The 17,662-nt window shown below is 42.5% G+C and overlaps 1 protein-coding gene across 8 annotated transcripts in view; it reads left to right on the top strand.

Annotated features, from left to right (window-relative positions):
* The first annotated feature begins 1,061 nt into the window (after window positions 1-1,061).
* Window positions 1,062-17,662, top strand: part of FKBP5 (FKBP prolyl isomerase 5) — a 796,880-nt gene continuing 780,279 nt past the window's right edge. For 2 of the 8 annotated variants that reach the window (XM_078644332.1, XM_078644329.1), the window contains exon 1: window positions 1,208-1,260. The gene's annotated coding sequence lies outside the window, so the exon portion shown is untranslated. Of the gene's footprint in view, window positions 1,261-17,662 lie in introns of all 8 variants that reach the window. The other 6 variants (XM_078644330.1, XM_078644336.1, XM_078644335.1 and 3 more) reach the window with 6 other exon arrangements.

The raw sequence follows: 17,662 nt of genomic DNA, 5'->3' as shown, positions 1-17,662 counted from the left end.
AAGGTTCTTTGAAAAAGCTTCAGCTCTTGCAAAATGCGGCAGCTAGATTACTGACTAAAACACCTAAATAGGCTTCAATATCAGCGGCGCTAAAGAAACTACACTGGTTGCCCGTAAAGAAGCGGGTTATCTTCAAGGCTTTGTGCATAGTCCATAAATCTCTCGTTGGTCTCGGCCCTCTGCATCTTAGACAGAACCTCCATTGGTATGTGCCGAGGAGAACCCTGCGCTCATCTGAAGCGAAACTGGTTCGGGTGCCCTTGGTTAGAAAATCCAACTGGGGAGGCAGACATTTTATGTTCGGAGCAGCTAAGGCATGGAATGACCTGCCACTGTACTTCAGGCACTTAACTAATCATCTGGAGTTTAGGAAAGCCCTTAAGACATGGCTGTTCCAGTCCAGTTAATTCGGCCTCCTCTTCTGTTTAGACTTCAGTAGGACATTTTGATCTTTCAGCTCCAGGACACCCGTAGGGTAACAGTGCGCTTCACAAATGGCAGTAACATTAACATTAACATATTTACTTACTTGTATACTATTGCACCACCTCCGCTGTGTCTATAAAACGTACCTTTTGTTGCCAAATTTTTGTCCTGAATTTTGACCTTCTGTCCTGAATTTTTGTCCTGAATTTTGACCCTTCGTCCTGAATTTTTACACTCACCGTCCTGAATTTGCACCCATGCCACTTGGTCACCCTAATAGTAGTTCCCTTTCTGCAGCACCATCTGAGTCCTGTAAATCAAACCATTTATAATATTGACACACCCCTGTATTGTGTGCTGACTAAAACAACATAGTAAACCTGACAAAATAGATTTCCAGATTCAAAGATATGAGGCTAATTTCGCAAACCCGTCGCCGAAGAGATTGACAGCGGTCAAAGAGAGCCAGTGAAAAAGCTGTTGAGTTTGGGTAGGCGGTGCCTCTGGCGGTTGGCAGTTCAGAGCGCGAGGTCAGAGGCGGTTACTCGAGAGTAACAACACAGGACATGGGCGGGATTAACGGAGACTGGCTTCCAATTGGCTCGTCGGAGGCGGAGCCTTGGGCGTGGCTTTGGTCCGTGCGACGTTCGAGGTAGCAGAGCCTGGCAGTCGCAACGCTGTCGGGCTGAGGTGCGGGTGGAACCGGTGGCAGGTACTGTGCCGCGAACCGTGGAGGGGCTAAGGAAGGGAGCAAGGAGACGGGGTTGAAAGCGCCTCAAAGGGAGGAAGTGAAGAAATGATGGTACCGATAAAGCAATCTTTGCAAGAACTAAGGTGTGCCAAGTAGAGTTCGGAGAGAGTGGAAAGATGCTGTATTATAAGAGAAATTAGGTTTGAGCAGTGGGCCAAAAGATGCATGGGTGCTTGGGTGGGGTATTGTTGGGTATGTCCCCCAAAAAACGGCGAATAAAGGAATAGATGGGAGTCCTCCACAGCGATCAAAGTTTGCGATTGTGAAATGCAGGGGAAGGCAGCTGTGTATGGGCGATGCAGTGTTGAATTAAAAAGGGTGAGAGGGAGGGTTTCGTAGGCGTTTGTAGTGGCAGATTGAGGGGTTGGAGGAGAGTGCCATGAGAGTAACCGAGAAGACCTAAATGGGTTGAGAAGGGGCCCATGGTGTAGTGATATAGGAAGTTGAAATCCACTAGAGGAGGGAAAAGTTGAAAGGATGAACAGGGATGGAAGAAGTACACAAGGGAATTTTGAATGAGGTTGGCCCACAAAGGTGGCAGTAAAAGGGACAGGGGACAAAACAAGTGTTACACATTTTGTACAATGGAGAATAACAGCCATAAAGATTAGAGGCGGCTTAAAATGACTACATTTGAGGATGAGATGTTTTTTAAATCAAGAATAAGTAGGGGAAGAAAACGGTGAGAGGGTGGCAGAAAGGATAAAAGAATGAAAGAAAAGGCTGAAGGATCAGAGAAGTAAGAGCTTGTAAGAATGACTGAGTGGGCAAAAAGAGGTGCTGAAAGGTGGTTGTGAGTCTTAGCAAAAGGAGAAAATGAGGATACAAAATGGACCAAACACAGTCCTTGAAATGGAAAAATAGAAGTGCGGGTAGGTACTCTGTACCGGAGTACCTGCTTGTTTCTGAGAAGTGCTGGTACTCTCCAATTAAAAGTAAAGCATTTCTCTTGAAAAGTGCTGGTACTCTCCCTCCCAAAATAAAAAAAGTGCTAGTACTCCGTACCAGACAGTGCTGGCCCATTTAAAGCACTGACCAAACAGGAAGGAATACAATTAGAATGTTGAGCTGTTAGGCAAAATTAGAATGTGGGGAAGTAGATAAGGACAGAAAGGGTATGAAAGGTTATTAAAAGGATCAAAGGTGAATAGAAATACTAAATATAGGCGCGTGAGAAGGGGAAAGTAGGGTATGTTATGGTCAAAATGGAACAGAGGGATAAAGGAGGAAGTGATAAATGGAGGGTAAAGGTTTACTGTATGTTATCCATCACAAATTTCCAAGGAATGTCACTCTGGAAGTATGTTGGTGGGGCTCACCAAATTAGACAGTAGGGTTGACAAAATTATGATGCAAGAAAAGGCTAATTTTGTGACACATTTTGTGAGAGTATTACTTCATTATTTTGTACTTTTTACACATGGTAATGCTGTCTGGGCAAACATTTCATATAATTAGTACCAGTTAACAACCAAATACAGAAATAAGCAACTGAAAGATGACCAGTTAACATTTACAAAGGGCCTTCCACCATGTGCGAAAATGTCATCAAGTTTTTTGTAACTTTTGATCTGTTTGAGCTTAAAATATTTTTTTTATTTTTGTTAAAATATGCAGATTATGCAGCAGATGATGGATTATGTGGAAATCCATAAATATGCCAAAAAAGCAGCTCAGAATTGCATAATTCCAGTGGTCTGTAGTATAGATTACATTGTTGAAAATAACTCTGCGGTGGGCTCACCTCTTGCTCAGTTCCCACACTGTCTCCAAAAGATTTTGCTATCGGAGGTGTCATTTGGTTTACGCCTTAAGGAAATAATGTTTCTGCCAGAGTTACCTCAGAAACTCCAGAACAAGAATAACATATGTTGTGGCTACATGCTATATTAATATCAGGCCTCCTGCTTCTGAAATATTTGTAAACTTTAACTTCTAGACAAGTGTCTTAATAGCTGCAACCTCTAGCAATTTTAAGAGTGTCTGTCCTGGGCAAGGCCTATTTGGAAAATCCTTAAACATTGAAGAGTCCAATTGTATATTGCTGCTTCAAACCAGCGTTCTCTCGTAAAGCTAACATTTGTGGGAGTCATATGTATCTTGAAAAGTTTGTGGCTTTTGTACACCCTGCAGTTGCACACTATTTGTTAAATATGACAGTCATTGATGAGATGTGATCTAGTGGCTAATTTCAGATTCTGTGGTTTGGAGATCTGTTGTAATCCCTGGTCTGCCACTTGACTGAAAATCATATGATTTTGGGCAACTCACTGAACTTACACGTCCCTAAAATTGTAAATGTTGGATACATGTAATACGCCTGTAAATATCTGAGATCTTATGTCATTGTGTCAAAACGGGTGACCGGTGGAGAAGTACACAAGGAAGAGAGACCAACACAGAGCGCTGGGAGTACGAAGCATATGGGCATAAGAAAGAAACACGGATTGCAGGCAAAACCATGGTTGTGAGAGAACTGTAAGGAGTTTAGGGGGGGAGTGGAAGTACAGAAGGGAGATCTGGAATACATGCATTCTCATGTAGTGCCTAAGCAAACTGAAGAAGTAGTTTCCTGAAAGTGGTCAGTGGAGGACAGGATGCTATGCTCCGGGGGAGGGGACAAACCCATGATGGCTGAAGCAAGCCATCAAATAAGAAGCGAGTATAGGAGCGTGACAATACAGCCAACCCATTGTACGCAATAGGTGGGCTTTAAGTCCCTGTAAGTTCTTGGTACGCTGACAATAGGTTTTTTCAACCTGACAGTTGCACTGTTTGGTAGGCTTGAATTAAAGACAACATTTCGTTATATGTTGTTAGAATAAATGATAAAAAATGACATCCCCTACATCTGCTCTCAAATGCTCCACAGTCCAAGCACATGCCAGCGCTCCATTTCGAGTATGGAATACTTATTTGGTGAATGATTCAGTGGTTGGGGTGGAAATACAATTGCACGTTCCATCTTTTGTTGCTTTGGTGTAAATACAGTGACTTTCCATGAGCCCTTAATCTTCAGATAACGTTCCGCGTTCTTTGGATTCTCGAATTTACCTGTAAGTAGTGGTGGTTGAGCCAGGGAATTAAAAGAGAGGAATGAGCCAATGGTTTGACTTGGCTATAAGAGCCATAACCCGGGCCGAGCCCTCGATATAATTTGACTTGTAAATCGTCATGTAAAAACATGCATGAGACCCTTAAAAATTCTAAAAGAGAATTTCTTTACAGAAATATTTCTCTTCTGTACATTAGACTGTATTACTGCTTTGAGACATTTATAAGAAGTGATAGTTTCCAAACATAAACTTGGAAACATTAGTGCCACTCCCCCACCACCATGGCGACCATGCCAAAAGTGAATCGTAAGGCAATTGAGTTGTCATATGCATCCTACATGTGGCTTAGGTTGTTATTGCAGATCATATGGAGCAGTATTAAATTATCAACATTTATAAGAGTTTCGTACATTATTCTTCCTAAACTGGTGTATTTTAAGGCACTGGTGTATTTTAAGGCACACTAAAATGTGATGGTAAAGAAAAAGGAGGCACAGTCAAATAAATACATTTGCCTAGGATCACACAGTTTGGTCAGACTGGAAGCCAGGATTGATTCCAGGGTTCCTGGCTTCATGTTGTGAATTTGTGAGGTTGATGGAGATGAAGCTTGGTGATTGAGATAAGAGGACGAACGGCTGAAACCACAAGCTAGCTCTGGTCCTTTTTTGTTTGGCTCGAGGTTCGAAGAGGACCTTGAGCTGATCCATGTATTTGGCACTACCTTTGTCCTAGATTCAGTGGCTCGCCCATCTTTACCCGTAAGCACGGGCTTGCGAGAGTACTTCTTGATCAAATACAAGGCCAGTTAAGCCGCGCGCACTGGCATTGCCTCGCTCGAGCCACGCTCCTTGCGCTGCACAGAGGCTGAGCGCGTTACGAAGCTCGAGTAAACACACTGTCAACGCTTGAACCGAGGGCACCTTCGAAGCGCTGCTTTGACAGTCTCACGGAAACCCTCCCGCTCTTCACCCTAATAAGAGGATCCTTTTCCCACCACTATTCGTAGACCCAGCACACGGTTGTATACATGTCACTAGTATCTCCGTTTACTAGTTGTGGCGCGTAGCTAACTGTCGTGACTCGTCACCCACCGACATTCCTCTCCGTGCTAATCTCATTTCCGACCCTGGTGCACCCCCCGTTCTTTAAACCAGATGGGTACGGCAGGGTGAACTCGAACTTGGGCTTTAATAAATGCCAGGTGCTACTCGTCTCTCGGGGTTCACAAACCACACGCGCGTGGGGAGGGCGCCCCGAACTGGTGCACTGCTGTAGGGCGCAGAGTACGCCTGCCCTCCATCATGCTGCACGTACACAGCTCACAACTTACTACATTCATACAGCGGCAGCCAGGACTATGTGTGTGGTGAGTTGCATAAACCATACTGCAACGATTAACTGGGTAGTCCACACCCGGTTTGGTTTCTCAGATTTAGTGTTAATGCAGTTGCAAACACTTTCAAAACTAACCAATGCCGTCAGTTTCGAGCACCTTTGAATTCTGAGGGTACATGAAACAGTTGGCATGAGATAATTCAATGTTGATCTGCTTATGCACTGAGCAGTGTAAACGCCAATTACTCAGATTTTGTGTTGCATGCAGATTTCGAGAGCCCCCCACCCCGCTGCCACATCGGCCTTTCATCCTTCTGAGGTAGATACATATAGTACTGTTACAGTGAGAACAATTTCTGCCTGTTGCTGGCAATGTTTTGAAATGGTAAAAATGCAGTGTTAACCACTTAATACAAGCAAGCTATTATACTGCTGTAGTGCACATGAAACAGAAAATTGTTGTGAAAATATACTTTTTCTCTTCATCACAGTCACAGAAACACCTTTACATTCCATAAGTGGTGTATTCATATTTACCAGCTACCCCTTCACCACTTTCTACATTCATTGTCAGGGCACTGGATTTCATTCGATTCAGTGGCAACGCCATTTTCTGCATAATGGATTTACTACATAATTCATCATCTGATGCATAATTTGCCGATTTAAACAAAAACAATTTAATTCTAGCTCAAATGGATTAAACGTTACTAAAAATGTTGTGATATATTGTGTAGTGGAAGGTCCTCTTCAAAGATTGACTGGCCATTTTTCAGTTGCTGTATTTGGGTATTTAACTGATAGTAATGCAGTAAAATATTTGCCCAGGCTGTGTTAACGTGTAATGTAAAAACTTGCACTAACGAAGTAATACTATTACAAACATTTGCTGTATTATACTGTAAAATTACCAGGGCACTGGATTTATTAGATTCTGCAGCAGCGCCATTTTCATCATAACAGATTATGGATTTGCTACATAATTCAAAATCGGATGCATAATTTGCCGATTTAAACGAAAACAATTTAGTTCTAGCTCAAATGGATCAAAAGTTACTAAAAATGCGGTGATGTATTGTGTAGTGGAAGGCCCTTTGCAAAGATTGACTGGCCATTTTTCAGTTGCTGTATTTGGGTATGTATCTATTACTAATGCAATAAAGTATTTGCTCAGACTCTGTTAACATGTGTAAAATAAAAATCACAATAATGAAGTAATACTATTATAAAAAAGGCAAAACTATCAAAACATATAAGAGAGGTGGTAGCTGGTTTGTGGAGTATTGACATAAAAGTGTGAATTAGTGTCTGTAAATCAATCACTTCTTGCAGCTTCATCCCTGCACAACTCGAAAGCGAACTTGAGTCATGTGATGATGAAGTAGACTGCTCACACAACTAACTGCTTTCCTTGCTCCTGAATGTTAACTTTCGGAACAAGCGGGGTAGCTGCAAAGCTTTGCAGTAACAGTTCCTTTTATAAAATACATAACTGTAAAGTTTTAGGTTTGCATATATGGTTGCAATAATTAATGTTAATGCTTTGTGCCTCTGGGGGATGGTTGGTCTCATATGTGAATGCAGCTGTCCATTGGAAGTAGTTGTAACGAGGGACTACAAAGCTAAATCGGGACTCAGAGGGGAGGAGAGCGAAAGAGAGGTCAATGATGTAGGGGGCACGCAGCAATGATGGAGGTGGTGGGTGGACTAAACAGGCCCCCTCGGAAACCAGCAAATGTGATGATATAAGGACAAGATTTTCAGGGCTGTTTACTAAGACGGCACTAGGAGCATAACCCTACAAAGAAACAAACGGGAACCTTCCCAAAATGCAGGTTGAAGGATACGAAAAAAGTAGTGTGCATGCACAAACTAAAATAGACAAAAGAAAACGGTTTGTTTTATAAAATATGTAGCTGTAACATTTTGGGTCTGCATATATGTTTGCGATAATTATTGTTAATGCATTGTGCCTCTGGGTGATGGTCTCACTCGTGCATGTATCTCTCCATTGGAAGCAGTTGAAACGGGGGCTGGAAAGTTAGAGCAGGACTCAGGGGAGGAGATGCAAAGAGCGGACGACGAGAGATTGGGCCGGCAGCGGTGAGGGAGGGTGTGGGTTGATAGAACAGGCACCCTCAGAATTCAGCAAATGTGACAAGATAAGGACAAGATTTAGAGGATGATTAGAGAAGCGGCTTCATGAGCATCAACACTACAAAAAAACAAAAGGGAACCATCCCAAAACACAAACTGAAAGAAACAAAAAAATAGTGCGCATTCACAAACTGAAATAGACAAGAAAAAGTGAAAGTATACAAGTAATAGGCCAGTGCTCCATGGCAGGGAGCAAAACACAAGAAGGAGGGACAAAAAAGCACAGATTACCCACGTAGAAGCAAGCTCTTGGAAAGGACTAATGAAGAAACAAATACACAGCAATTGTAGAAGTGAGATTCCTACCAATCTCACTGGTACGGGGACACCCTTTGTCTATGGGTTCAGTAAATGAGGATCGACACTGGAGTGGAACAAAACACAGGTTTATTATATCTCATGAGATGGCTCAGTCATACAGACACACAAGTACCTGAGAGGGAATGAACTAGAACAGTTTCAAACCTGCGTTTTAAACATTTTGGGTACCATAGGAATTTACCAGAAACCCCTTTGTAATGGTTGCATCACATTTTACATAACCTTCTTAAGGCATTTTTACATAATGCTTACACAACCCTTTACACAACGCCTACATGCTGTACTGTGGAATCCTGATAAACCCCTACCCATGTCATCTTTGTAGATAGGCAAAGGAGGTTACAGGCGTTGGCGGGCAAACAGATTAGACATCTGTGCATGTAGGCCCTTCGGCAGGGGAGGGCTGCTTACTCTGACAAGCGAGCCTTATCAATACAACCAGCTTTTAGTGAACACGCAACTTCTGACTTCACCAGAGTCCCCGCAGGAACACAAAATGGGGCTGGTAGACAAAATGGCTGAGAGCAGAGGCTAATTTAACAAAATTAAATTTTTTACCGTTTAACAGTCCCTCTTTTTAGCCTCTGCTAAATAAACTTTTTCCAATCGAGAGTATATTTTAAACACATTTATATATATAAAAACCTTTGTGAATACAGGAGACGTGAAAAATAAAAAAACAAATCAACGTTATACTGCAACGGTCGAAGGTGCTCTATCTGCATCGTTCAATGTTCCTACTGTTAAGAAAAACATACCCAAGTTCACGTCAACATATTTTTGCACTGAGGTGTCAGTCTGATCCACTGCTTTAATATCTATCATTCTCTTGGTCCGAGCGAATAAAGGATTGAGAGGTGATAGTCCAGTCTTATGATAAGAAGCTGGAGCTAAATAAACGGAGGGGATGAGGAAAGATACGTAACATATCCCTAACCATCCTGGAGGTAGATAGAAATAACCCTTATTCCCACAAATAAAATATGTATTATGGGATGCTAGAAAACTACTAAGAGTCTGACCTGTTGTAGTCAATACAGTGTTACAATCACTATTACCTACAAAAATCTTTGGCGCGGTAGAGGAAGCCCACGTACTTTCAGCTACTCGTAAATTTTGCGGAATCTCAGGTAACAAGTTAGCTACGAATTTGTCTACAAATAAATGTTGACCTGTATCAGAAGTTGTGTCTTGACCACTGTAATCATGAAACGTCGTTTCAAAACTTGTGAAAAAATCAGGGACGACTCATCTTTCCTTTGTTTGCAAGCTACCAATTTCGCCCATGATATTTTCTTTGGTGGCACTATCTCTTTCAAATAAGTAATGATGTGACCCGGTAAATCTAATATAAGATGTGGTGGTTTCTCCCGGCTTTCCTATCAATATCCGCCACTTGTAATTGCGCCCACCAAAGGCCTCATGGTCCTGTTTGTGAACCATACGCCAAAGGTCAGGGGGCAATATCAATCCGAAAAACATATCAATATCAACTAAATTCATAACACAAGAAGTTGCAGCAGCATTCAATTCATCATAAAATGCATGCTGTTTTTTTTAGGGTTAGGCAAATAATTTGTAAGGGCCAATACGTCCGATCGTTTCCAAGGGGTATAAATCCATTGGAACCGGAACCCAGCAGCGTTAACACCCTGACCGTCGCCTACGGCTGCTTGAAATACAGGGCTTACTTCTCACATATGGAAAGCTTTATTCAAGGCCAACATGAGCCTCTTAAGTTTTCTTTTCTGAGTAAATATATCTTCTACCGCTAGTTTTAAGGGAGCAGCGGTCAGAGCTTCTTCATTTGTCCTTTTACATATCCTAATTAATTCACGAGGACCTTCCTCATTCATATTAGTTCTCCAGTCCTTTATTAGTGCATTAGCCATTTCCCCTACAACATCCTGCTGAGTCATTTATGGGTATTGTGTTAAAGTTGTTAAAACCTCATCCAATCGTGTATCATCATCCCAAAGCCATTCACAGGCCCTAACCAATAATACCACTTTGTCACCATCCGTAAGGGTAGATCTATAACGTCGTCTAGGAGTTGCAGGTTTATGAACTACAGTCTTTCTATGAATGAGTTGCAGCAGAGGCAGCAGGCAATAGAGGATACATTTGAACTACTGGAGGTAACTGGGGAGTCACCGTCGGGACTGCATTATTCCCGACAGGATTTGGCGAATAAGGAGGCGGGGCTGGTCTGCAAAACATTTCTTCTAGTTTTGAATCCTCCTCTAAACCCTTAAATACTGTTTCTTCCTTAGTCACATATACTTTCTGCAATTGAAGTTTAAATCGTCTCTCATCACTTCCTACACTTTCTTCTGGAATTTTTAACTGTAACTCTTTAATCTTCTGCACAATAGTCTGCTCTTCAGCTTTCTTCCTATCCTTTTCTTCTTTAATCTGTTTCTGTTTAATATATTTTTTCCATAATCGTGAAAACATCCAACATACTCTGCCTACTTTGCTTTTTAAAAAGTTGTTGTTCTATGTATTGCAATTTATTTAAATCAAAGGTACCATGAAGTGGCCACTGTAAACTAGCATCTGCCTTAGTATATTTATTCCATTATGCACTAAACAGTATGGAAGAAATACCTTAATTAATGTACATTTCATAATTCGGAGAGCCTTCTGAAGGTGCTGGCTGTCTTTCTTACAGGATATTATTTTTGTTGCAACAACAACATAGTGCATGAAGAACCCATAATCCTTGGCTGATGCCCTAACTCCTGCACCGGATTCCGGTACTCCACGCCCCCCTCGTCAATGCCCCGCCCCAATGTCGACCGTCCCGCTACCCACATGCACGGGGCACATTTCCCTCACTGTGAGCGAATGCTATGGACCCCCTTGCCACCCGGCGCCCGACACCTGTCTCCTCCTGCTACGCTCTTGCTACCGCCTACATGCCCCCTCCCACAGTTTCGTCCCCCCAGTTACTTGACACCACCGCTCTGTGAACTGTACAGGCCCTGATCCAAAGACCCCTCTGGTGGGGACTTCCAAGACTATAATTACTCTCCTTTCTCCCTTGTGGAGCTGGTTTCCTGTACCCTAGCCTGAATACTTGTTTGATTGGTCTGTAATGTTCAGTGGATGAAATGCCAAATTACACAGATTTATGCACAGAAAAGTTGCACGAACGGCTGTCCGTGGCTGAATGTTGACGCCACGCCAGCAGATGATCTACCTTGTACTTATGCTTGATGATGCAACAATAAAAAAATAAAATAAAAAAAAACCAACATAGTGCATGAAGAGTGCTCATAACAAGCATGTTTACCAAATACTTCTTAACAATAGTGTTAAGAGACTCTTATGCCAAACCCAAAAGATGAGAAAAAATTCTCACATTACCTGTCAAAGACATTTGCAAATGACTGTTACCAACAAAACTCAAAAAGGACAACCAATTCGATCCTACCTGATCACAGTACTCCAACTCCCATCTGCCAATCCTTGGATCAATAGATCACCTCAAAAATGCCAACCGAAGAGCCCCAGTTGAGACACACAGCCAGACACACAGACCAGGTCAGGTCGATAAGCTGAAAACCACCTTGGCCGCGAGAGCAAGTATCAGTCTGCGGGGCGCCCCTTAGTGTTTCTGTCCCGTCGAAACGATCTCCTTCTGGTCCAGCTGTGTCTTTCAATTGGGCCCCACATTGGGAAGCAATTGTAGAAGTGAGATTCCTACCAATCTCACTGGTGTAGGGACCCCTTTTGTCTACAGGTTCAGTAAATGAGGATCAACACTGGAGTGGACCAAAACACAGGTTTATTATATCTCACGAGATGGCTGCGTCATACAGACACTACAAGTGCATGAGAGGGAACGAACTAGAACAGTTTCAAACCTTACTTTTATACATTTTTGGTACCATAGGAATTCACCTGAAACACTTTTGTCACGGTTACATCATACTTTATATAACCCTCTTAAGGCATTTTTACATAACGCTTACACAACCCCTTACACAACGCCTACGTGCTGTACTGTGGAATCCTGATAAACCCCTACCCACGTCATCTTTGTAGATAGGCAAGGGAGGTTACAGGTGTTGGCAGGCAAACAGATTATCTCATTCACACAGGAGCCAAGAGGGAAAAAAGGGTAACTACGGGATGGCCCTCAACTCAACAGACTAGATTAGACAACTGTGCACATAGGCCCTTCGACAGGGCACGGCTGCTTACTCTTACACGCGAGCCTTATCAATACTACCAGCTTTCAGTGAACACGTAACTTCTGACTTCACCAGAGTCCCCGCAGAAACACAAAATGGAGCTGGTAGACAAAATGGCTGAGAGCAGAGGCTAATTTAACAAAATACAATTTTTTACCGTTTAACACAATGGGCAAACTGAAAACCCACAGAGTGGATACAGCATATCTCAAAGTGACAGGGCATGTGCTGCATAGGCAAGACCTAAAAAATGAGGGATGAAGTTGAGGTACATTATAAGACAAATAAGCGATGAGTTGAGGAAGAAAAAGAAAGAAGATTAAAGGGATCAATGGTAAATATAGTGAAAGCATAAGTAAAAGAGGAATACTTTGTAATATATGGATTACTAAGATGAGACCAAATAAGGGGCCTGATCAGTGCTTAGTTTGAGCTAGTGGTTTCCGTTGCTAGGCACCGGTACTTAATCGTCAACACCGGAGCTTGAAATAGTCTGCCACAAGGTGGCGCTGTCTGACTAATTTCAAAATGATCACAACAACAGGTCATTTTAATTCAATACACATTAAAAATGACAATTACCTGCTATCCAAGACATTCTTATAGCTTTGGAGGCTTGAAATACTCTGAATTGCCACACTTGTAGGAGTGTGATGGTCCGTTGCTGTGTTGTTACTATCATTGGCAGCATGGCAGGGGCAATGTGTGGTGCAGGTTGCTGTGGCCTCCTTGTGAGAGCCCTAGCACTTATTTGTTTTACAAATTAAGCATTGTATCAGAGGCTTTTACGCATTCTGTGTCTGTGGTAAAATGTATTGATAGATAAGGACCAAGAATAATTACATGGAATTAGGCTGTTAAAGTGGAATGAAAACATGAAGGTAATGGAACAAAGTGTAATGAGAGGGTCAAACAACAATTGGCACAAAGGGTGGGTAAAGTGGGATGAGGGGCAAAGAAAGAAGGCGTCAACTATGGGCGTAACAAGGGTAACATGCCTAACTAACAACCTGCAGTTGATCTGCTGATGGGCCTGATGTACCCCTCCTGTGGCTGACTAGACCCCCACAATTCCCACTGAGAGGTTGACCTGACAACTGAGTGGCCCTGGCAAGGTGTTGGGCAGCTCAACAGATGGCTACCCAGACCCTAACCCTGGAGCACCACTGACCTCCCTTGACAGAGTGCAAGACTGTGTGTGTGCTGTTTGGTATCCATATTGCTAAGTGACCCTTCCCTACTATTATTTGTATGTTGTCTGAGTGAGAGAGCTGGGATGTGGATTGGCTGCCCTGTGGGTGGTGGCCTGCATGCTTCCTTGACCCTTGCTGGCTGCCCGGCACTTGGCACACACACCATTCCTGACCTGGCCTGCCCTCTGCTATCCTCTGCAGCTTAAAGTGAGTGACATCCCTGGTGCTCCCACCACCAGAATTGAATTGGGAGCAGCATATATACTTGTGAAAACCCCAACCACAGTAATCATGCCATATGCTGTCTCCCTGTTCACTTTGCAGGTTGCAGTCCTCACAATCTTGCTTTTCAACCATCTCAAGCCCTTCTACACGATAACTTTGACTCAATTCCAATTTATAAATTTTATTTCGATTAAAAAAAAAATCACAAAAGTCAGCAAGTTACAAAGACAGGGGTTGAATTTTACAATGACATTACACTATCACAACAGCGTGACTGGGAGAATACTCAAATATACGAAATTTAGTTAAAAAAAATAATAATTTAAAACAGAATAAAAGTACACAACCAAACAACGGGCCGGAGAGCTACACCCCTATTAAGCAGAGCATCAATCAATCATAAAAGAGAAAAAGAACATATACAATAGCATCATAATTTATGTATACTAAAAAAATGTTTATCTGTTCTTCAATAAAGACCAGCGAATCACCCATGCCCAGCCCCAAAACGTAGCTAATGCAATCACTATATGGCCATCCACTGCAGTTTTTAGTAGTCTATAAGCCTCACGAAAGTCCCTGGTCCCCATTAATAAACACACAGATTTCAGACAGTGTTGTCTTGGTTGACGTACACGGGGCAAGCTATTAAAATGTGGGACACAGTTTTAATCCTGCTCGGGCAGAAGGGACAATTACTATGGTTGTTGTCCGACTTAGACCCCTTTGAAGTAAAATCATTGGTGGGTACAGTACCCACTCTAAATTGGTGAAAAAGTTTTCTGTCACGGGAAGAAGGGATTAAATCCCAATACGATTCATAGATGGGTTCTGATTTAATTTGCAGAAAGGTGCTAGACAAAGAAGAACTGTTAGTAGAGGCAAACTGGAGCATCAGTTGGACAGTTTGATGCTCCGACTCTAGGTGGAACAAAGATACCACTCCTAATGTACGCCGATGACACCCTCATTCTTTCCAAAACGCGTCAAGGGCTCCAATGTGCCCTGCATAGATTTGAGGAGTTTTGTGTCGAACATTGACTCAGTTAGGGCCTGTATTACCAAGAACAATCCTCATGTCTTTGGCACATTGATCAGCTCTGCCATTTTTGCAATTGTAACTCCCCTTCTGCAATTTAAAGCCTATCTCAAAAGCTGACACTATCATTGTCCTCAAGACATCTACACTTTCCTGGGCACTTGTTATGCCAAAACCATCAACTTGAGCCTTGCTGTCCTCACAACTATCATATCTAGACTAATCAACTCCTCCTGCAGCACTGAAGTCCTCATGCAGTCTGTCTTGCATGCCAGCATTATCCTAATCGTGAAAAAAAGACACAGCTGCCCCAGAAATGCCCTCTTATTTATTGATGCACCGTGTCCTGCCTGCTTTGCTAAGGCACCTAAAACAGTTGATACTCGCCAGTTGTCATCACACATGAAGGCAAACTACCTCATAAGTGATTATCAGTCAGGTTTCAGACCCCACCAGGACACTGACACTACCTTTCTTAACTTTATGAAAGAACTTCTTGATGCATGTCTCCCTTGCATGCAACTCTTCATGGATCTCTTGGCTACCCTAGAGCATCACATCTTACTCTATAGTTTGTCCCTGTCAGACCATGTAATTGGCACTACAGTGTCTTAGTTTAAATCCTTCATGCTAAGCTGTTTTCACCATGTAAAATTGGGACGATTCCTCTCCAAGACCCTATGGCTCATCCCTGTTACCATCACTCTTCAAATTTTCATGGCACCTCTTGTCATCATCTTTAACTCTTCTAAGATCATCATTCACACGTATGGAGATGATACACAGCTCTTCCTCAGAATAAACAATGAACTGGGCAAGCTCCTTAATTTGACTCAGTGCCTTTCCCTTGATCACCGGTGGATGGAGCACCACAGGTTATGCCTCTGGCCTGCTGAGCTGGTCCCCCCTCCAAAGTCATTGAATAAAGCTTGTAACTTGGGAGTGCTCTTTGACCATGACCCCTCATTCATCCCCACAAAAAATGATGATGTCTTCAGAACCACTTTCCAGCATCTCCAAATACTAATTAGGGTTTTGGTTTTAATGTATTGCTTCCAGAAAATCTCTCTGATCATCTCCGTGGTACTGTCCCTTTTGGAGAACTATAGTTACCTATACACTGGACTTTCTGTGATGACCATTTAAAAGTTTGAAAGAGTTCGAAAGTAATCCATTTACCTTTTAATTGGCCTGAATAATCAAGCCCACATCTCACCTTCCCTAAAATCCCTCCATTGGCTCCCAGTAAAAAGAAAGTTCAACTTCGAAGACCCTTTGCACAACACATAGTGCACTCCATGACTGTGCACCTAACTACATCAGAAACCCTTCCACTTTGTAACTTCTGTCCAGGAACCTACCTCAGCACACTTCGCATCTGGTCCTAAACTTCTACCTTAAAGGCCTTATCTTCGTATTGTTACCTCGGCAGCTATCCCTACGCTTTCATTCATTGTGTTTCACTTATTACATACGGCCAGATTTTGTAATTGCAAACTTCACTGCTCTGAGTCTCATTGTTCTTTGAGACAATTGGGTGGTTAACAGCACTCTATAAAAGCGAATATAAATAAACCTAGAGTGGTGGAAGAAAGAGTTAGAATGGCATACCGTGCCTCATGGGATTAAACAGGAAGAAAATGTAAAAGGTGGAAATCATTGCAGTTAAGATGCTGACGAGAAATACATACGAATACGTGGGCAGAATAGGTCATAAGTGAAATAATTAGGGGCGAAAGAGGTTTAAGAAAGGAAGAGGGTTAAAATGTGTAAAGTGAAATGAACATGTAAGCAAGAACAAGTGGTAATGGGACATTGTGGATCAGATAAGAGAGATGCAGGGATTTAGAGGATAAGAGGGCAACATTCAGCAATAAAAGATGGGTTGATAAAAAGGGAGTGGACTGGGCATGTTGCATGTGCTGCAGCTAATTATCTGGCACTTAGCTGACAGTCCTAGTAGACAAGCCGGCTACCATCAGTCTTCTTGCCTGTGCAGTGACTTATGATCATCGCTGTGAAGGTATACTTGGTCTGAGAGCAGAGAGGTGGCACAGTGGCATGCACAGGGTGATTAGGATGTCCAACATGGCGTCAGAGTAACTCCTTGTGATGCTCACAGCATGAGGAGTGAGTGAGCTGGGCTCATCAGGCATGAGCGAATCTGATTCTGTCTGGTCCATGTTTGTTTTGCATCAACATCGCCTGTAAAACATCCACAAAATCTCATGTAGGAATGATAGTATCCCTCCACCTCCCTGTATGGAGTTAGATATTTTTGTTAATAAATTAACCAATGCCTGGAACAGGTCACCAGTCATGTGCTCTCTGTACTTGCCTTTCCGTAGTCAAAAAAAGTGGTTGTGACTCACAGTTATGTTTTTAGAAGAGATGAAGCCTACAAGTGAACACATGTCAATTGATCCATTCTATAGCGTTTAATACCTCTTCTCAAGGTCCCAAAGCGCTTTGCAGATAAGGAGTCGGTGGGCGTGATTTTATGGGAAATGTATGAGAGAGAGGTGTTTGTAGCCATGTCATCTGTTAGGGTTGCGGTGGTAGCTGGTGACATTTGAAAGTGGTGTGACATAAAAGTTGGATAGGACTTTTACAATTGACAAACATAGTGTTTGGGTGGGAGGGTCTTACTCCCTAGAAAAAATGAAAAAAGATTGGCAAATGATGCATTGTAAAGCAAATGTATTTACTGAGAAAGAAAGGTTTATGAAGCACTGGGAACATGTAGTCATGAAATATTAAACACATTAAAAATCGTCCCATATCTTACTGCAATAATAAGTTCAACAGTTACTGTCGTGTGCAAATTGTACAGCGTGACAACTTCAGGCCCTTTAAAGTGTGTGCATGCAGAGTGTCTTGAATTATATGCTGCATCAACTTTGGAAGGAAATGCACCAACCAGGCTGTGGGAAGCTCCCACAGCTGCTGGCTGC

Source organism: Lissotriton helveticus, chromosome 5_1, assembly GCF_964261635.1.
Source record: "Lissotriton helveticus chromosome 5_1, aLisHel1.1, whole genome shotgun sequence".
NCBI lineage: Eukaryota > Metazoa > Chordata > Amphibia > Caudata > Salamandridae > Lissotriton > Lissotriton helveticus.
Note: the sequence above shows the minus strand (reverse complement) of the source record. Positions and strands in the feature narration are given on the sequence as shown.